The 22,372-nt window shown below is 46.0% G+C and overlaps 1 pseudogene; it reads right to left on the bottom strand.

The window, feature by feature from the left end:
• Positions 1–2,359: 2,359 nt before the first annotated feature.
• Positions 2,360–22,372, bottom strand: part of LOC115860503 (G protein pathway suppressor 2 pseudogene) — a 120,966-nt pseudogene continuing 100,953 nt past the window's right edge.

The raw sequence follows: 22,372 nt of genomic DNA, 5'->3' as shown, positions 1-22,372 counted from the left end.
ATTAGCATACGGTATTTGTCTTTCTCTTTCTGACTTACTTCACTCTGTATGACAGACTCTGGATCTATCCACTTCATTACAAATAGCTCAATTTCGTTTCTTTTTATAGCTGAGTAATATTCCATTGTATATATGTGCCACATCTTCTTTATCCATTCATCCGACGATGGACACTTAGGTTGTTTCCATCTCTGGGCTATTGTAAAGAGAGCTGCAATGAACATTTTGGTACATGACTCTTTTTGAATTATGGTTTTCTCAGGGTATATGCCCAGTAGTGGGATTGCTGGGTCATATGGTAGTTCTATTCCCAGATCCGTTTTTGATTCTCTTTGTCTTGCTCTGGGATAAGGTTGACCCTTATGGACTGCATTACCTGGGCTCCCTTGATGACAGGCTTGGCTCACGGGAGGCCCTGGCAGGATGTGGAGCAATAGGAAGAGAGAGGCCTGGGGCATTTCTTTGCTGTCCCAGCACCACATTCCTGGCCGTATTTTGTGGTTGACGTCCTGCATGGGAGCTGGTTTTCATAGCTTCACTAACACTGTCTCTGTCCCTCCCTGTCCCTCTAGCCCTTGTGGTGCTAACAGCTCTCTGCTGTTGCCAGTGTCTGAGGATTCTCATCTGTTCCCTTATCTCTGCCCCTTATCTCTTCAACGGTCCTTTTACTAAAGTCTTTTTTGTTCTTTTCTGGACCATCTGTGGTGAACTTGGCTTCCCTGATGGATACAGTTTTCTCAATAGGGCTGTTGTGTGTGGCTGCTAGTGGTCACTTGAGTTTTATTCTTTTCCTCCTACTTTAATCAGACTGGCTGAGAGTCTGTGGCCAGCTTAAGCCAAAGCCCTCCTACTCCCCGTGAGCCATTTCTCCAGCCTGATGGGTGGTCCGTGCAGGTGTCTCACACATACTGATGGTCCCGGCCTCTGTGGTAAAGGAATGTTCCCAGGGCTGCCCCAGCTGGTAGAAGTACGGCCCCTTTTTCTAGAGGTTTTCCACCATACCCCCCTAACCCCAATTCTGATCTTCCTGCCATCCGGCTCCTTAGGGGTGATCAAGGCCAAAGAGAGATGCAAACGTGTGTCCTCTTTCCTCTTTGGGCCGTGCCTTAGTCTGCTAGGGCAGCCATAACAGAATGTCACAGACTGGATGGTTTAAAGCACAGAAATTTACTTGTCACAGTTTGGGAGGCTGGAAATCTAAGATCAAGGTATCATTCAAGGTATCAATTGTTTTGGTTTCTCCTGAGGACTCTGTCCTTGGCTTGCAGATGGCTGCCTTTTTGCTGTGTCCTCACGTGGTCTTTTCTCTGTCACACGTCCTCCTGGTGTCTCTTCCTCTTATGAGGACACCAGTCTAATCGGATTAGGGCCCCAACCTTATAGCCTTATTTAACCTTAATTACCTCCTTCAATGCTCTATCTCCCAAAAGAGTCATATTGAGGGTTAGGGCTTCAACATATGCATTTTGGGAGGACACAGTTCAGCCCATAACAGGCAATGATGGAAAGCATGAAGAAGCAGACACACAAACTCAGACACTTTAGGCAGAGAAATGCTTTCTTTCTCCCTCTTTCCCTGAGGAAAGATGATTCTAACTTTATCAAAGCCCACAGATCTCCCCCAGGGCCAACTTTCCATCCTCCTGTGGTCTAGAGGGTAAGGCATGGGCTTCAAGCCAGATAGTCCTAGCTCTGCATTTACATGAGATGCAGTCAGGTCAATTGCTTCCCTTCTCTGAGTCCCTATTTCCTCACTTGACTGGGTTGTTAATTAAATGACTTAAGGCATATGGAAGCTGTGAGCAAACTTCTACCCCTCTGAGGACATTTTGGGAAGAAACTTAGGAGGATCTCTTCCAACTGCCATTTTTCAGACAGTGTGTAATTCGTTGTTACTTCTTAATAATTTGCTTTTTTTCCAGACAGCCCACACCTCCTTCCCTACCAATAGGCGTACCTTATAACCGTAAGCCTAACTCTAGACACCTCGGCTTCTAGAGGCAGGTGTAACAGGTGTGTGGAAGGAAGTGGGCATGCTGACCTCGTGCTGGGGTCCCAGGGATGAATCAAGCAAGGTCCTCACCCCCAGGGAACCCCGGCATGGCTTTGGAAAATGGATGAGAAACCATGGCGATGTGGTGAGGACAGTGTGGTGAGGGAGGGAGTGCACATAGGATCCAGTTTGGGCATGGATGGTTTTTGAGACAGGAGGGCTAGAGTGTCTGGGGAGGCTTTCTACAGAAGGTGAGGCTCCCCTTTTTATTTTCAAGTGACAGTAGACTTTATTGGCCTGGGACTCGGACACACTGGGGACCCTCCTCCATGGTGAGCGGTGAGGGTTGAAGATATAATCTGATAGTCACTTGTGGTAGAATCTTGGGTCCTGACTATGCTAGATAGTGGTGAACCAAGGGCAGGGCTGGCTGGTAGCTGAAAAGCCCAACTTTTCGGGCTGTTGAATCCACACAAGGATCTGCGGGGAGAGGCAGGGAGTCCAGGGCTGGATGCGGAGCTTGGGGATGTGTGGGGCATGGGGAGGGTGAATCAGAGAAGCAGTCGGCTGTTAGCATCTCCCATCTGCTTTTGCAAGGACAGGGCACCACCAGGCTAGGGGAACCCTGTCTGGGTGGGCTGAAAGTGGCCGTGCATGGCGTGGGGCTGTGACTGTGGCTGAGATAGGTACTGCACTGCCCGAAAGGCTTAACATCGTGCTCTGAACTGCTGAGTAGGACTACAGGTTAGCTGCTCGGGTCCATGCTGAGGTGGAGGCTGAACGGTCCCATAAGCACAACCTGGGCTGCCTTGGAATTGTCCATGCTCTGGGCTCCCTTTGGAAGCAGCGGCTGAACCCATGTAGTGCTGGGTCATAAGCATCTGGGGCCCAAACATCAGTTTGGCTCTGTCAGCTGTCATGAGGTGATTGTGTCCTCCAGCTGTCCCCCACTTGCTGAGGGTGTGAGTTCCTGGGTGACAGTCAGGCTCTGCTGGTGCACAGCTGATGTCAGAGTGGTCAGGTCATTCTGCTCCTTTTGCCTTTGTTTTTCTTCTTCATGTAGAATGTTCTTGAGCTGCAGGAAAACAGTGCTTTTCTTCCTGTTGGGCCAAAAGCTTCTCCTGAAATGTCAAGATTTGTCTCTTGGTCTCTTCCCATGACATTCTCTCTTCCATCTCCTTCTCTCTTCTCTCCTGTTCTTCTTTATCTTCTGTTGCATCATCTTGTCCACCTCTTCTTCCTCTTGCTGCTTGTGCCCCTGCACAAGGGGCACAATGGGCTGGTGCAATGCCCTGGCCATGACATTGGAAAGCTTGGGGTGCTCCAGGAGCATGGGCAGGGTGCTGCCTGGGGTGTTTGGGCAGTGGGCACCCGGCTTGGTCACTGATCACCAGACTTAGGATGGGCCCACCTTGTTTTTGCTTCCTCTGCAGCCTCCCTGGGGTTTTCTTTTTTTTCCCCACTCCCCAGAGGTATGGGAAACTGATCAGAATGAGTGGAGGACAGGACATTCCAGCAGACAGAATTACAGGAAAGTGAGAAACTTGCCCTTGAGTCGGAAGCAGAAGTGATGCTCTCAGACTTCCAGGAGGTTAGGGAAGATGTCTTGGGGTTAAATAAAGAGGACTCACGGGGACTGCGTTGAAGGAGGTGAGTGTGATGAAATGCCCCTGATGTGCATGGGAGTGAAATGCCTATGGGTGTGCATGTAAGCCAAGCACAACTTCTGGGGGCCTGGGTAGGATAATCTGGGGGTATGACAAGCTGGTGGGGGTCCCCCTGGGATCAGTCTGGACATCCTTACACAGTGGCTCCCGAGCTGCTATGCCCATTGTTCCCCTGGGCTGTCCTGGAGGCCAAATCTGTTGTAGATGTTATTGACTGCCATGTTTGTTGTGTCAGAGCCAGGGCCTGAGTGGAGTAGACCTCCTCTCCTCATTACCTCACTTGAGCAAGCACCATCATTAATGTTTGCTTTTCTTAAGAAATGTACTTATTTCTAGTTATATAAGCAATAGGTTCATCCTAGAAAATTGGGAACATACAGAAACATATACAAAGAAGGGAGTTAAAAACAATGTCCTGATATCAAAGAGATCTGATGTCAGAGTTTGCAGAGACACTTAACATTTTGGTGTAACTTCTTCCAATGCATTTTTTTTTCTTTGTACGTGTACATTTACGTGTACGTGCATAGAAATATAAATGTTCGTGTGTTTAAGTCATACAACCTGCTTTACATCAAGCTGGCATTAAAAAATGGGGTGGTATTAGTAGTCATAACTTGTATTTTACTGGCTCCCCCAAACCCTCTTTTGCAAAGGTCTCCTGAATTATTTCTGGGAAGTTCTACAGAATTTCTCATATGAACTCAGGAACTACTCTGTTTTCTTTACTTTCAGAATTGTGGTCCTTACAAAGATATTCACTCTGGAGGTCTCCAGGCCTCTGACTCTGCCTCGCTTTTGCTGCCAGGGCCCACCTTCAAAGCCTTTTCTAATGGGCACTGTTATGAGTCTTATAGCTGCCATGTACTTTGGCCCCTCCTGGTGCCCTGGAGCCATCCTCCAGGAACAGAGCACAGCTGAGCTCTCTGGAGCCTGTAGGAAACCAAAGCTAAGCTGAGATCCCTATAGAAGTGGGAATCTCTGACCCTTTTGGCTTATACTTTGGGGGTGCAAACAGCCCTGCTTTAGGTCCTATGTAGCAACGTCTGCCAGAGCTTTTTATTGAAAATGGTTGTGATAAATAGGCTTGAAAGATGGCCACCATCAACTCCTTCCCTCCCTGCAAGCACCTGCTGCTCCTCACATCAAGAAGTGAAATCTAGTCCCCAACCCTTTGAATCTGGTCTGGTCCTCGTGACTTACTACCAACAGGATGCGTCCAAAAGCATGTTCTGGGACTTCTGGGACTAGGTGATAACAAGGCTTGACACTACCTGAGTCTCTTGGAATGCTCATTCTTGGGTTACTTCTTCCCAGAACCCACCACCATATGATGAGAAGCCATATAGAGGGTCCACATGTAGGTGCTCCAGTTGACAGCCCCATCTGAGGGCACAGTCTGCACCAACCGCCAGGCATGTGAGTGCGCCATCTTGGATTCCCAAGGAGTCCAGCCTTCAGGTGACTCTAGCTAAACCCACCATTTGACCACAACGACATAGGAGACCCTGAGGGAAAACTGCCCAGTTAGCTCAAGGAACCATGAAGGAAAATGATAAATTGCTGTTTTAAGTCACTAAATTTCAGGGTAGTTTGCTACACAGTCACATAAGGTAAACAGCAGACTTTAGCTTCTCTCTTAGCTCAGATATATTCTGAGTTCCCCAGGAACTGCGTGACAGACACCCTGCCTTCCCCAGAACAGCCCCCGCCCAGCCTATGCATGAGGCTTTGTGTCTTGGTTAAACATGTCTGCCCAGCCCTTCCCTCCTGATGCTGACTACTCTCCCAGGACAATCCCGCTGGACTCATCCCATCATTCCACCTGCCATTTCCAGAAATGCCTCAATCCCAGGGGTATAATATTGCTTAAGCTCTAGCTGGGAACTCTGTACACAGATGAGGAGTTTACTTTATATACAATTGTATTTATTAAATTCTTTTTGCACTTAGTGTTGTATTGTGGTAACTTTCTAATGTCATTAAAAATTCTGCAGGATTAATATTCTGAATTTATATCATTAATCATTCACCTGTGTTTGGAAAATTGCCCCTACCTCTTTTTTGCTTACATTGTAAAAAAGGCTGAGATGAATATCTTTGTCCATAAGTCTTTACTCAGGTTCTCATCTTAAGGAAATAATTGAGTACTCAGCAGAGGGTATGTCTTTTTAAAAATGATGCATAATGTCAAATCATTTTTCAGAAAGAGTGTACCAAGTTACCCACCGCCAGTCAATTTGATAGGCAGAAATGAGAATAATAATGAGAATAATATCAACTGAAAGATTTTTTTTACTCTTCCACATCTCTGCTGTAATTTTTCTTCTTCTTTAGCCATTATTAGTTATCTACTATGTGCCAAGAAATCAGCTTGACCCAAGGAAGTGAAGAATTCGGTATATAACCCTGAGAGTGGACCATGTGGCTTGAGGAACAGAGTTGGTACCATGAGGTAAGGAGAGCACCTGTCCTGAGCCCAGTTTGGACTTGTTCCTAGTCACCCTGGTGGATCCTCAGTACACTGGAGAGGGTGCTATGTGGCAGTTTGGAAAGACAATGACTTTGGCATCAGATATGTCTATCTTCAAATGTGGGCTCTGACACTTACCAGTTATGTGACCTTGGACAAGTTATTTAAATCTCTTTAGCCTTAAATTCCTCAAGTGTAAAATGATAAAAAAATGTGGTGTCCCTCTAAGTCTGTTGCTGGGATGAAAAGAATTAATAAAAAGTTAATAAACGTAAGCATCTTACATTGGTATCCATTCAGTAATCATCAAAGCCTGTTCTACCTCATTATCTCTCAGCCTCTCTCTCTCCCTCCCTGTTATTGCTCCTGCCCAGCTTCACTCCCCTCATATCGTTTCTCAGCTCTTTTACAGTCACCGCCCCGTAACTAGTCCCCCAGCTCAATGTCTTGTCCCTCCAATCTGTTTGCCACACCACCTGTGACTGTCTTTCTAGAATTAAATCTAATCATGTTACTACCTTACTTGAAATCCTTCAAGAGTTCCTTAATGTGATTGGGACCCGGCTCTTCCTAGCATTCCAGCCTCATCTCTTAACCTCTCCGCCTCATCACAGCCCGTAGCCTGGACCCACAGGGCTGCCTAGAGTCCCTGACACAGCCCTGTCTTCCCAGACCCTGGCACCTGTGAACATGCTGTTTCTTTATTTTGGACCCTTTCCTTCTTCTCCTGTCCAGGTAGTTATCTCCTACTCATCCCTTAGAAATTAGCTGAGGTGAGACTTTGCCTTCCCTGACCCTCAAGCCGGTCAGGTGGTCCCTCCTCAGGCTTCCCCATCATGGCACAAAGACAAGGAAGCACACAGTCCCCTCCCCCACCCTCCTTGTGGGCAGGAATGGCATCTTCATTCCTACATTCCTATTCAGAGCCTAGAACAGTGTTTCTCAACGTCTACAAACTGATTATGACTGGCTGCATAGCTTGTCTAACCTAGTGCAAAATGAAAATACAGAGCCCCTAGGTTCAAAATTTGCCAAGAATTCCAACATGGCAATGGCAGGGTATTAAGCCGAGTGCGGGCCCTCTGAGAGCCGAGCCCTATTGACGGCACATATTGCTTTGCCCGAGAAGCCACACCTACTATTGACATCTGGGGTCAGACAGTTGCTGTGGGGAGTTGTCCTGTGCACCGTAAGTGTTTAGCAGCATCCTTGGCCTCTACCCATTAGATGCCAGTAGCACTCTTCCGCAGCTGGGGAGAGTTGGGGGAACGACCGATAATGTTTCCAGATATTGCCAAATGCCTCCTGGGGGGACAGAATCACCCCTGGTTAGGAAGCAATGGCCTAGAAGATCGTAGCCACTCAAGGCAGGTTCCTGTGCTCTGGAAGAGGTTAGGGCAAAAGTACTGCTGGGAACCAAACCAGCCTGAAGAAGGCTTCCTGGAGATGGGGTGTCTCAGGGAGAGTCTCAAAGGATAAGTAGGATTTGGATAAAACCTGCTACCTGGTCGAGTAAGCTGACTTAGCAAGAACGCTGAGGGGTACTGGGGGGGGGGGGCAGGAGCATCTAATAAGGCAAGGAAGCCTTGCAAACCTCCAAATGAGTCACAGATCTGGTGGTTTCACATGAGTGGGCTGTGAGATTTATAATGAGAAAAGAACTTTGAAGTTCTTCCCTTGGAGTTTTTTTGGGGAGCCAAGAGCAAGGGAAGCCTTGAGGATCTCAGAGAACTGTGGGCCATAAAACCCTCGCTAGGCTTCCTTAAAAACAAGGGTCAGCCAACTGCCACCCTCGTTGCTTGCACCTGAGAACCATTGCTGATAGACCTAATGGCTTGCACGTGTCCCTGCCTTGGCCCGTGGAGCTGGTCCTGTGGCCTGTCTCCTCATCACCCTCAGATTATCCCACCCCGTGGGCTCCTGGGAATGCTGTAAACAGGTCACCTCACTGGTGTTGCTGGGGAGAGGGTGGTGGGATGGAATGCTATGGCTTTGGGGGTACAGAACCTAGGTGGTGAAGGCAGCTCTTATGTCTTGGGGTGAACAGTGGGAAATAATACATCAGGTCAGATGTTCAGGAATACAGTGAGTCTGGACCTGGTTGGATGAAAGGACTCACATCTTCTATTGGTTAAGACCATCTAGTGGAACCTTGATGCTGGTCAATAACCTCTGGTTCCCATAAAAACTGCTGTGTGGGGAAGGTGTTCTCCCAAGACGAAGGAAAGCATAGGTCAGATGAGATTCTAGGCGTTGCAGATCATGGAACCCTTCACTGAGTCAGGTCTTCTCCGAAGCATGCGTTCTTACTCACATAGTTGTGCCTGACTTCCAATCCTCTACGTTTTAGGCGTGTGACTTGGAAAAGTTACTTAACTTCTCTGTGCAACAGTTTTCTCATCTGTAAAATGGCCATAAGAGTAATCCAGACTTCATAGGGTTAAACTGATCACAAAGATCAACCGAAATCTTGTGTGCGTGTGAAGGCACGAACCTCTCCCCAAGGTGCTAGAAAAGAATGCCAACTATAATATCCATGAAAAGTTTCTTGTGGTCACCTGTTTGGTCCAGGACCCTTTAAGTGAACCTAGCTCAGCCTCGTAATCAGAAACACTCTCCTATCAGCAAGCGTTCTCAGTTGTAAGCAATGAAAATGAACTCTGGCGCCCCCACGGGAGGGTGTTGGAGGCTCCAGAATCAGTAGACACTAGAGGATCGGCCTTGGAAGATAGACAGGGATCAAGGAACTCTTTGATTGTCCAGGAGACAAATAACGGAAGGCAAGCATTCATCTTTTGGAAGACAGCCAGATGGTACCACCCATCAGTACCCTCACCACCAACGCTGGACAGCACAGCGACTGCGAGTGAAGCCTAAGCCTCATTCATCCAGGCAACTTTGCTGGGTGCTGCGAGCAGGAGAGAGGGAGGACTCCCCACAGCCACAGTGGCTTTCATCGTGAGTGTGGGCTGCTTCTTCCCATGGGCTTTCCTGTCACATAAGAAGACCCTTTGCTGGGTGGTTAATAAGAATTAACACATGACCCCCTATGTCCTACCTCTTTGGCTGCCCAACCTCCACTCAAAACATATGCTTCTAACATACACGCACACGTCCTTCTTACTACTGAGAATGTATTTAGCTTCTCCACAAAGGAACAAAAACAAAAGCCTTACTGGTTATTGCATCCAGACTGTGCTTCCAGTTCTTTCTGAAACTTATGGATTCAATTGTAAAGTCCACTGTTACTGTGCCCCACATATATAAGAGTGGGGAAAATGGGGAGGAAAGAAGAGGAAACTTCAGTAGAATATAGGAATACCTGACACTGCAAGGAAGGCAATACAGATAGAGGCTCTGGTCCTTGTTTCTGCATAACTGACGTTTGTAGCTTTTTTTTTCCTACTATTTCATTCCAATGGTTTTTGCCTTCAGCCAGCCCTTCCCTGGTCACACTGGTGGGTAGCCCAAAGATTTAGTTTTGAGGGATATGAGCCCTTGGTTTCAGGCTGCAGAGTTTTCTACTAAACTTTGCTATTAGATACGGCAGAATCAGGGGGTCCCCAAGTTCCACTCTTACTACTCCTTTGTTCCTATCACTACAATCGTATTTTTCCTGGCCAGTGTGTTGACTGTCCTTCTTTTCAGTCTATATTCTCAGTGGCATAAGGACACTGAAATGAACAGAGGGTCGTGGTAAATTCAGTTCAGAGTGACCATTGTCATGTCCTCTCATGGAAGCGTTCTTCCCTGAAGAATAACTTCCCCCAGATCACTGAGTCAGTAAGGCCAAAAGTTGTGGGAACGGGAAGCAAGCTTGTGAGCCAGCGTGAGGAGTGCAACCTTCTTCAGTCCCTGTGTCCTTGACACTTTATGCTGGCAGCAGCATTACCATAAGTTGTTCACTTGTTGAGAGTATTATCATTTTTACAGGATGGTGCCCCACCTTGTGAGGTGTTACTCTGCTGGTGTGGTGACTGATTCTTCACCTGACCAGGGCACAATTCTGTGAGTACAGCAGCTCCTGGTAAAGCACACATCCTAAAATAAATGAATCCTCTGTGTATAAAAACATTGCCTCACACTACTATATCTAAAATAGATAACTAATAAGGACCTACTGTATAGCACAGGGAACTCCACTCAATGTTCTCTAATGACCTATATGGGAAAATAATCTAAAAAAGAGTGGATATATGTATGTGTATAACTGATTCACTGTGCTGTACAGCAGAAAGTAACACAACATTGTCAATCAACTATACTCCAATAAAAATTAAAATGCTTCCTGGGTAGATGTCCCTTCTCTACGGTCCCTGGGTGGAGCTATAAAAACCTGCAGTGCTGGTGAGTCAGTGCACTAATCAGAGGTACCTTCCCATGGAGCTATAGGGATGGGCTGGTGGAGGAGACGAATTATGGCAGGAGTGTGCCTTCTGGGAGTGGAAGCATTTACTGGTGCCTTAAGAACCTATTGTGCCCGGTCCCACGTACACCACTTTCATCTGATGATGGAAAGCTGCTGGCCATGCACTTTATGGGCGGTGGCTTATATAACACCGTGTTCACAGTGCTCAGCTAGGTCTGAGGGCTTATTTCCTGTCCCATTTTCAGTCATTTAGTCTCCAACAGGGCCTAATAACAATACACACAATGCTTTTTAAGACGAGTGTGATTATTTGCTGAGTTGTGCCTGGATTTGTCGTTAGGCTTCAAGGCTTTTTACCCTGGGTCTTGTACTGAGGCTTGCTATAAGTGCCATAGAGCATTCCGACCTGGCACAGACACACTAAGTACTGTTGGATCTGCTGAGTCATGACAGGTAAGTCTAAGAACTGATTGCATTGCAGTCTGGACCAGGCAGAGAGGCTTCTCCTATTACGTGTTCCACTCAAAGCTGGTAGTTTACCTCCCGGATGGGTGAAAGTGGTAACACAAATGGAGTGTATGTCGCCTCCAAAATTCAGAGGCCCACAAATTATTGTGCTTCTTTTAAGTGGTAGGAAGTGCAAGGTACAAAAACTTAACATTCACTTTTGGGAGACTCTCATGACATGCCTTCAACCACTGGTATTCATGGAACTCACAGAAGTAAAGTCTCCCATTTTTGTGGGATTTCTCTCTCATCCCCTGGCTTGCTGTACTTTACCAAAACATCTACAGTACTTGCCATTTCCTATTTTTCTGGTCCTAATAAAATAATGCTAGTAATGTAGTGGAAAAAGAAAAGGGTGAATTCCACTGTGTAGAAATTACATATAAAAAAAATGCAGTGGACTAACATTTTGCCACCTGGATGGAAAGATGGTGAAGGTCTTTGTGGCTTAAATTGTGGCACAGACGAGGGGTTTTGATATTGTCTCGAGACAGACCAAGTATACTGCTCTTTCTGCCAGGTGAAAGCAAACTTCTTGCATTTCCTGATACTCATTGTAGAAAAAAGTTGGTCACTGCATACCAAGTGTTGGATGTTAATGGTTCACTCCGGTACGGAGCAAGTCTAGAACAACAGATATTTTTGAGATATCACCTAATTCTTTTTATTCAAAATCAGCATTGCCCTTCAACTGTCAATCACTGGTGATGATGCCATAAGCCTCTGGCATCCCCCACTCTGTGTTCCCTGGGCCCAATAGATGACCTTTTTCTTCCCCTTTTGAGTTTGAAGCCCACTCAGAGATGGATACAGCAATCACAATTTATTATTGATAAAGGTGATTGGGGAATGTGGCTTTCGATCTGAGGCCAAGTGGGTTTGCTTATATTTCACCTCTGAATTTTGACTCTCTCCCAGTCATTGGCACGGTGGAACCACCGTGGGCCTTATCCTAGGGCTACAACTTGCCACAGTAAACGTAAGGCATAGAGAAGAAAAAACTATGCATTCCTTTAGGCAAACTGGTTTAGAAAATGAGAAGGACGGAGCCTCGTTGAGCATGTTGAATTCCTTCTCCTAGACTTACCAATTACATATCGCAGACGGTGGTGACTTTTTCTCCTCCCCTGGAGAAAAATCAAGTGAGGAATGGAAGAAGAGGCCAGCAGTGCTGCTCTAGTTGAAAGGCCTCCAGACAAAGACCTGAGTCTGGGGAGATGGCAGCTGTGCCCACATCCCTTCCTCTCACTGTGACTCTGCACAGCTGGCTCCAGTGGCGCCTTCTGTGAATCAGCCTGAGTATACCTTCCGCTCTGCATCGCTTGCCAGCAAGCCTCACAGGTGGCCTAGGTTACTGGCGTGTGCTTTGGCTTCCAGGGCATGTACTGATGGAGCGTCTCCCATCTTCAAGAGTGGGGGTAGAAAGCAGGGCCTCGTGTCCACGAATACTATGTACTGTGGGAAATTCCTCCCAAATTCCTCACAGGTGGCCTAGGTTACTGGCGTGTGCTTTGGCTTCCAGGGCATGTACTGATGGAGCGTCTCCCATCTTCAAGAGTGGGGATAAAAAGCAGGGCCTCGTGTCCACCAATACTATGTACTGTGGGAGATTCCTCCCAAATACGACTGGGGATGGGATATTGAACAACCGAAAAACTAAATAATTGGCACTCTACTCCCAGATGTGCCCATGTCTGTACACTCCAGATGAGGGTAACAAAAACAACTTCTGATTAGTAGATTCCAACCCACTGTCCTCACCATTTCTACTCCTTCAGCTCCTGGCCTGCTTATCACCAGCCCCATTGCCTGGCTCTGTGCTCTGGACTAGGTTTCAGAACTCTCCTTCAGGACATACATTGTGACAGTCGTCTCCCTGTAACTGCAGAAAAATGGTAATTCTCCTTGCCCTCCTGCCTTCGCCTGGGGCTCTGTGGATCTCATCAGGACTTGTTTAGTTCCGAATATCCAATGCTGACTGAGCGTTTGCTCCGTGTTCGCATAGTTGCCAGTGCTGAAGACACAGGGTAGAGGAAAAGCAGTCTCTACCCTTTCAGTACTTCCGCTCCTGAGGGGAGAATAACTGTCATTATTCTCTATTTGGGTATCTTAATGTTATGATAGAGCAGCTCAGACTGGGGGTAAAGGAAGACTTCATGGAAGGGAACGGTTTCATGATGTTGGCTAGGGTGTTTGTGTTCCTAGGGCTGCCCTAATAAAGTACCACAAGCTGGGAGGCTTAAAGCAACAGAAGTTTATTCTTTCATAGTTCTGGAAGCTAGAAGTCTGAAGTCCAGCTTTTGGCTGGGTTGGTTCCTCCAGAGGTTCCGAGGATGAATCCGCTCCATGTCTCTCTCTAGCTGCTGGTGGCTCCCAGAGATCCTTGATGTTCCTTGGTCTGTAGCTGCATCACACCAATCTCTGCCTCCGTCTTCATGTGACTTTCTCCCCATGTCTGTATCTCTTCTCTTCTTCTTATAAGGACACCAGTCATATTAGATCAGGGCCCATCCCAATCTAGTATGGCCTCATCTGAAGTTGGTCACATCTACAAAGACCCTATTTCCAAATAAGGTCATAATCACAGATACAGGGGTTTAGGACCTTTGTGTGGGACACAGTTCAACCCATAATAGTGCTAAATTCTTCAGAGATTTCTTTCAATTACATTTCCTAATGCAATTTTTTTTGTCTTTGAAATGAAGAGTACGTTTTAGAAGCAGTTTCTCTTCTCAAGTTTTCTATTCTAATTATCATCATTCTGCACAATTTTTAAAATTTAAGATTCTACAGGCTGCAGGTCTATTAGAAAAATGTTCTCCAGTTATGGATGTGGCCTGCTTCAAAGAAATCAAAGGAACTGTTTGAACTCTCACCCAGGAAGAAATAAAACATTCCTGAACTGAAATATGAAGAGTCCAGGTAGGGTAGGAATTATCAAATGAAAAGGCTTATTTTCCAGGAGGAAAAAAAACCCCAAATAAATAAAATGGCCTTCACATCTAGGACATGGCCAAGCCTCCATAAAGGAAAGAGAGATCCTACAAAAATATTTATTTCAGTTCAATATTTATGTCTTCAAAGGTCTTATTATTAAATAGAAATAATAACCTTTCAATTTCATACAATTAATGGCAGTTCACTAAGTGATTTCATGTAGTAACTTAGTTGTGCCTTAAACTATTGTGAGAGACACTGTTTTACATACAAGGGAATTGAGGCAAACCAGAGAGATGAACTGACTTGTCCAGGGTCAGATGACTAGTCAGCTGACCATGGAGTTGAGAGCCCTGCCTCTCTGGACAAAAGTTCCAAGTAATTCTGCAGGGCGTGCTAGTGGAGGGTGTGGGTTCTTCTTTATTTGACTTTTTAATTCTTCATGGAACTTGAATTTGATAGAGCAATTACTAAATCAATCTCTTTGAGCCAGAACTTTTCTAAGTGCTGGGGTTACATAGTTAGTGCCCCCAAGTAATTCACAGACATAGAAACCAATAGTTTCATTAGAACTGATATTCCCACCAATCGAAGTGTCGTGATAGACGGTGCCCTGGTGCCGAGGATCCCATGGAGGGGCAAATCCACCTGCTCGTGGGGGAGAGGATGGGTCTGCCTAGGGTTCACAAGTTAGGGGACACACGCTGAACCCTGGGGGACAAAGAGAGTAAAGCAGGCAGGGTGGGAGGTGGGAATAATGAATGTCTGCCTGTGGGGGAAATGTGGGGTGGGTGGTGTGGAGGAATGGCAAATGATGGTTCTGTACAGGTAAGCAGGGTCCCATTGTGAGGGTCTTGAATGAAAATCCACATGTCTTAGACGTCATTTAGAGGGCAATAGAAGGGAATGGACAGGAAATGGGGAGGAGAAGAGGTTATTTTTAACCAGTGGCTCTCAGCTGGAGACAATCTGTCCCCTTCCCTCCTCCTCCCCATCCTGGATATTTGGGAGTATCTGGGGACAGTTTTGGTTATCATGATGGTGAGTAGGAAGTTGCTACTGGCATCTTGTGGGTAGAGGCCAGTTATGCTACTAAATATTCTACCATGTACAGGACACTCTCCCTCAACAGAGTTATCCAGCTGAAAATAGCAATAGTGCCAAGGTTGAGAAACCCTGTTTTTTTTAAAAATAAGTTTATTTATTTATTTATTTATTTATGGCTGCGTTGGGTCTTTGTTGCTGCGCGCAGGCTTTCTCTAGTTGCAGCGAGCGGGGGTTATTCTTCGTTGTGGTGCATGGGCTTCTCATTGCGGTGGCTTCTCTTGTTGCAGAGCACGGGCTCTAGGCACGCGGGCTTCAGTGGTTATGGCACGTGGGCTCAGTAGTTGTGGCACACGGGCTTAGTTGCTCTGTGGCAAGTGGGACTTCCTGGACCAGGGCTTGAACATGTGTCTCTTGCATTGGCAGGAGGATTCTTATCCACTGCGCCACCAGGGGAGCCCCAAGAAAACTGTTTTAAACAAGGGAATGATATTTCTTTTTGTGTGTGTGTTAGAGAAACAACGGAAATTGCTATAAGAGCTTGGGAATTGCTATGTGACCCAGCTACCTTATTTTGAATGTTCTTTCTGCTGTAATAGACTGAATATGTGGTATTTTCACATTCTGTTTTATTCTTACTCTCCCTATTCCACAATTATCAGAAGGTACTCTCTGAGCTCATAGTCCCCTAGAGTTGTGCGTGCACAAACTGTACCTGAAGGAATAGAGTTTAACTTTTTTTGCAGGTTTTTTTTAATTCAAGTATAGTTGATTTACAATGTTGTGTTAATTTCTGCTGTACAGCCAAGTGATTCAGTTATACATATAGACCTTCTTTTTCCATTATGGTTTATCTCAGGAGATTGAATGTAGTTCCCTGTTCTATGCAGTACAGGGACGTTGTTGTTTATCCAATCCGTACATAATAGTTTGCATCTACCAGCCCCAAACTCCCGGTTCACCCATCTCCTCCCTCACCCCAGCAGCTACAAGTCTGTCCTCTCTGTCTGTGAGTCTGTTTCGTGGATAAATCCACTTGTGCCATATTTTCGAGTCCACATATAAGTGATATCATATGGTATTTGTCTTTCTCTGTCTGACTTACTTCACTTAGTATGACAATCTCTAGGCCCATCCATGTTACTGCAGATGTCATTATTTCATTCTTTTTTATGGCTGAGTCATATTCCATCATGTATGGATATACGCACACCACATCTTCTTTATCCATTCGTCTGTCTATGGACCTTTAGGTTGTTTCCATGTCTTGGCTATTGTGAATTGTGCTGCTGTGAACACAGGGGTGCATGTATCATTTTGAATTAGAGTTTTTTTGGACATATGCCCAGGAGTGGGATTGCTGGATCATACGGCAACTCAAATAGAGTTTATATTTGATGAATGAACGCACAAATGAACAAATGGTTGGGCAGTGCAAAGAAGGGAAAACGAATTGCATAGCAGGTGATGCGGAAGGAGAAACTTGTCGTTAAAAATCCCAGCAAGGTATCACACTGAATTCCCAGAGTGCATTGGGGTGGAAACAAACAGCTCTCTGCCAGGGCCCTCTTGGCTGACACTTCAGAGTCTCTGCTGGCGAGGAGCCCTCGGAATGGAAGCTGGGTTTAGACACTGGAAAATTACTAGGTTTTCTGGTCTCCTGTGTCCTCTGCAGCTTTATCTGTGTGGCTTTGTCAGGGTTTCCATCATAGGCCCTGGATGTGGGGCTAAGTGACCTGTAAAACCTGACTCCAGGCTAAAGCTGGCAGGAACAGAGCCTGCTAAGATGCAATGAGTTTGACTTGTGGAGTCTTCGGTTGGCTTCTTTGCTTAATTGGGAGAACGTAACTAAGAAATACAGAGGTTTGGTGCTCCTTCTGTCTCTAAGGACAGGCACAGGAAAGCTTCTGCTGCAGGGAAGGAAAACAGGCCCGTCGCCAATGCAGAGCTCTGGGAAAGAGTGGTTTGGAAAGTGTTACCCACCAGAAGTTGAGAAATACTACTGAGCAGGTGCCAAAGGCAGCTCTGTGACCTGGGCCAGCCCCTTGCCTGCCCGGGCCTTCATGTCCCTGTGGTTAAATTATGTGGTCCTTATGGCCAGCTTTTGTCCCTGAGTTGGGGTGCTCTAGGATGGTTACAGCAAAATAAAATGCATGTTTAAAGCCAGGCGTCACATGTAAGCCCTCGTCACTCAATGGTGACATTCATTTATTATTTCAGTCATTGCCTATTATTACTTCTTTGTTCAGAATGAGTAGTCTGGAAGTATAACTGAATCAGACCCTGCTCCAGATACAGGCACTGTACTTTGCCCAAGGATACACATGGGAAGACTCCTGACCTCATGGGGGGGGGGTCTTAGTTTCTTTATTTTTAAAGTCGGGAAAATAATACCTAATTTATGGCATAGGGATGAAATTTAAAATGCTATAACTTATAAAAAGACTGTAACACTGTCTGGCAAAAAAAAAAATGAGTTCCTTAAATAAAAGCTTTATATTACTAGAATTAGTACTACTACAATAAAAACACAATGTGACAAATGCTGTCCTTGGGGTATATACAATACTGTAAAAACTCAGAGGTGTGACTGCTTGTGTTTGAGAGTGGGTGGAAGTGGGAGAGGAGTCAGGGAAGGCTTTGTGGAGGAGGTGACATGACCTGAGAACTGAAAAACAGATTATAAATTTTCCAGGCAGAGAAGAGAGGAGAGAACATTCGCCTTAGCAGGAACAGCATCTGCACAAGTATTCAGTGTGCACAGCCGGTTTGGAGCATGAGGACACACGTTTGTATCCTGATCACAGGGCACAGGTCAGAGGGAGGGGTGTGATGGCTCCGTGGACCATCCTGTCTGAACCAATCCTTTCTTCCTTCTTCCCATCCTTGTTCCCTTTCTCATTTTCATTTTAGAACATTTTAGTACATGCAGATTCTTTGGTGCCCAGATAAACTTCCTGAGGGAAGGAACTGGCCCTGCATCACATGGCGAATTAGTCACAGTCCTGGTCTTTGGGCCGCAGCCCTGGCTCTGGGCTCACTGCTCTCCCCTGGAGGATGTGGTCTTTTCTAGGCTTCTCTTCCTCCATCAGACCTGACTTCCCACCTCTGGATCTGCCAGTTCTCTGCCGGCCCCCTCTACCCGACTGCTCACCCTGCTGGACAGCTCACCCCCATAAAGTTCTCTTAAAAATCTTTTATGACTCCTTAGTACAGGCTCCAAGTCTACCCTGCGCCATATGCGGGCTTGTTAATTCCTTCGAGGGTCCACGTGTGGCACATCTTGGGGATGGAGGCTCAGATCTACAGGGTAACAACTGCTTTCACTCTGGGGAAGTGTCAGTAGATGTCTGCTTTCCAGAGTGAGGGACAGGGGTCAAGCCAAGAGCTGGAAGCTGGCAGGCAAGCACATTTTGAACACCTGCTATTCCCAAAGATCATGCTGGCTACTTTTATATCTGAAATCGAGATTCACAGCCTGACAGTGTTACTAAACACTTTGGATAATTTACTCAAATTTTCCAAGCCTCAGTTTTCTTACACGTAAAATGGGATAATAGTATTGATTACTCCAGAGAGGGTAGATCAGATTGCTCAGCGGCGTTGAGGGGCTCAGCGTTGAATATTCTCATTGATCTGCTCGGGTTTGTAGGAGACTCTTAGACTGAACAGATAATTCCTTGGCTCGTCAGTTGAATGGCTTCCCCATGAGCACTGGACCTTGAGTTAGGACTAGGAGCCAGAGGCTCTGTGCCAACTTGGGAAGATTTGGGGTCAGAAGAGAAAATTAATTGCAAGGGACATAGCCCCCGCTTCCTCCCTTGTGTCCCTGGGAGGGGGGCTCAGGGCACAGTGAGGAGACCCTGCTCAGGTTCACCCAGGTCTGTTAAAGCTGGCGAGACAGGGAGAATATCTGTAAAACCTCCTTCTTTCTCCCAGCCAGGTCCACTGGGCTGTGTCTCTTGTGCCTGGGAGGCATGTGCTGTCAGGGAAAGAACCTGACTTTGGAGTTAGCCGGGGTCTCCCTTTTGCAGCTGGGTGTCCACAGGCAAGTCACTTAACCCCCCAGCTTTCCTCCTATGTGAAACAACATTCATGTAGCTTTCCTGAGGGGTAGATGACCTGGCACACAGGAAACACTCTGTAAATGGTAGTTCCCTCCTTCATCCCACTAGAAATACCTTCTCCCCCTAAGGACTGCCACCCAGCCCCAGGGCACAGCTCAATAAAATCCCCATAACATTCAGCTTTTCTGGGCCCAGCTTCAGAAATTACAGCGAGTTGATTCATCACATTGTTTGAATTATGGCAATATGAAAATACAGAGAACCCACCGGGAGTCAGCCTTTTCCCATATATAAAACAGGGTTATGATCCCATATAAACTTTTAAAAGAGAATACTTTAGTTTATATCTTCATGCGTATGATTAGAGAAAAAAAGGAGGAACAAGAAAAGAAAAAAGAACGCATTGGCAAAGAACATAATTCAAACCAACACTCCTGCTTATTAGTCCCTTAGGTCCCTTTTCTTTATCTTCATTCTTCATCTTCATAACATCCTGGATCTGGCGCCCGCACTGTAATGGGCTGGGGTTTTGAGGGCCTTCAGGGTCTGGCTGCCTCCTTGAGATCCCTCAGGTCACCCTCTCCTCTCCATCTTCACTGCCACAGCCTGCATCCCGGTCACCAGCATCCCTGTCCTGGACCACAGACCACCTTGCAATGAATTGTTCCATGACCTTGCAGGCCGCAGCCTGGAGGATGGATGAGAGTGGAGAAGCAAGGTAGGGGACACAAATCAGTGCATATTTTTCCCCGTATAAGACCTTCAGAGGCCCCCAGTGCCCTCAGGATAAAGTCTGAGCTCCTGAGCAGCTTTGCCCCCTCCCCACCACCCGGGGCTGCCTCTCCAGGTTCTTCTCCCTTTACTCTCTCCTTTGCCTTGCACACGCCCTTCTCTGCTTCCTCTGCCTGGAAGGCTCTCTCTCCTCTAAAATCTCCTCTCCCCCTTTGCTTATTGCTACTCATCATTTAAGACTCAGTTTATATGTATCGAATAACTTCCTCTGGGAAAATTTAGAAATGATTGTAAATCCAATGAATCTGTTTTCACTTCCAAGCTGTGAGCTGCACAAGGGCAATGACAAGACCTATTTTGTTCATCATTCTATCCCTAATGCTTGGCAAAGTACTTTCTTACTTGATGGACACTCAAAAAAAATATATATATATGTGCTGTGTTGTGATGACAGACTTTATTCCCAATCTGGGTTCTGCCACTGTTGATACTGAAGGTCACTTCAATTGTAACTTTACCACCATTCTCATCTGTAAAATCGGCACAAAAGTACCTATGTTGCAGTATCATCGTAAGAATCAGAGACAAATCAGTGAAATGTATAGCCCATAATTACGGATTTAATTTCTTGAGTGCCTACTCTTATTATGAGGTTTTGGGGACAGAAGAAAATTTCTTTCTAACACAGTGACCATCAGTCATGCTAAATTATTCAATCCTGGCTAATGCCCACCAGAGAGGCACAATAGTAAATTCCTGGATCAGGGCTCTGTTTACACTTGGAAGGGAAGGAATATCAATTCTTAGTTTTCAAATGAGACCTCCTCTTGCATGGCAGCACATGAAAGAATTGCCTGGGCGTGAATCCAAGGTTCTGTATGTAACATATGTGGATGTTCAAACACAATTTCATTTACTCATGACCCACCTGTCAAGAGCCCATGTCCAATTCAAAAAATACACATGATTAGCCTTTATGGCAAAGGTGTAAAGGGAATGATAATTGTGTAGCTTACTAATTCTTCTACTATTCTTCATCCCTCTGTCCTTACATGTTCATCTTTTTGTAGGGAACAGCAAAGATGGCTAAGGATCAAACTCTCCTAAATGAGCATGAGAGATTTCCCTAGTTGCCAATCTTCTTACCAAAGCCTCCTAGAATTTTGGATTTGACAAAGCACTTGTGATGGTATCTGAAGAAATTCTTGGCGAAGTGGGCTGACAGGGGACACCAAGCCTTGGAGATTAAAAACAGGCTACAAGATTATTAAAAGATCTTTTCCCAATGGTAAACCATGTTGTAGTTAAACTGTGTGTCCACATAGATTACCTCGTGTGATCTTTGTGCAAAACTCTGACACTGAACGAGCTGGGATTATCCAACTCATTTACAGGGGAGGAAGGGGGCTCAGAGATTTGCCCAAGGTTGACCGTTAATGGCACTGCCAATACTTAACCTTGGTTTTCTGGACTCAAAGCCCTCTTTTTGTCCTACATTTACTTCCTCCAGTCAGGCTGAGTCCTGAGTCCCTATTCTTATCCCTCCTCCTCCCTCAGTCTGGAGGCCTGAGGAGGGAGGGATGCTTTATGCATCGCTCTCTCTCCTCTGCTGTTGGTCTCAGCCCCTGAAGCCCATCCTGTCCACCTCTCCAGACAGAGCTCATGACTCCTCCTCTGCCCTGTTCGTCTGGCGTGATTATGTGCAACAAGTAGGTGCAGTGCAATGTGGTTTGAGCCACAGGGAAGAATGATCTATGTTGTGGGTTTCTGCTTAGCTACATGGTGTCAAGGGAGAGGGCTGGATAGGGGTCCAGCAAGAACTGGGTATCTTCTAGGTATTTTACTTCTCATAACTGCGTGCAGTGTGTATTCTTATTCCTGATTTACGGATAATGCATTGCATTACGGTGAAAAGCAGATCTTGTCCGCACAGGGAAAGGGAAAGGTACCAGAGCACTCACTGAGTGCCTACTATGTGCTACAACTTCACACACTTATGATTTGTTGAATCCTCACAACATCCTATGGAGGAAGGGACAGGTGATCTCATTTTACAGGTGAGGAAACCAAAGTTTAGCAAAGTGGAGTCATAGCTTCATCCGGGGAATAAGTGATAGAATCCAAAGCCCATGATTTGGTCCCTGCTGCAATTTCAGGAAACTGCCCCAAACCAGACTTGCTGCCCACAGGGCCTGTCTGATGAGGGGATGTCAGTCCAGGTCAGAACTGTCTGACAAGCAGGGATGAAGTGGAAATAGCCTGCGACAATTAGACGAGGAAGAAGGAAGGGGTTATGAGGTGTGAACAAACAGGAAACAATTGGGATACAATCGAAAGGAAAATGTAGGAAACATTCCGGAAAGTCAAACTCTTATAGAGCTGTTTGCAAAGAATGTGGTGGGAAAGTCACTCTCTGGCCTGAAAACCACAAGTTCTGGAGGAAAATATCATATCGAATCACAGAAACTCTTTGAAGAAAAGGGTCTTTCATTCATTTAATCGGTCAGTTCATGCCCATCAGTTCTCTACCATGAGTGAATCCTATTCCGGGCACAGCAGGTTTGAGGTTGAATAAAACTCAGT

Source organism: Globicephala melas, chromosome 1 (genome assembly GCF_963455315.2).
Source record: "Globicephala melas chromosome 1, mGloMel1.2, whole genome shotgun sequence".
In the NCBI taxonomy this organism is placed as follows: Eukaryota; Metazoa; Chordata; class Mammalia; order Artiodactyla; family Delphinidae; genus Globicephala; species Globicephala melas.
This window is presented reverse-complemented; position numbering and strand designations above follow the sequence as displayed.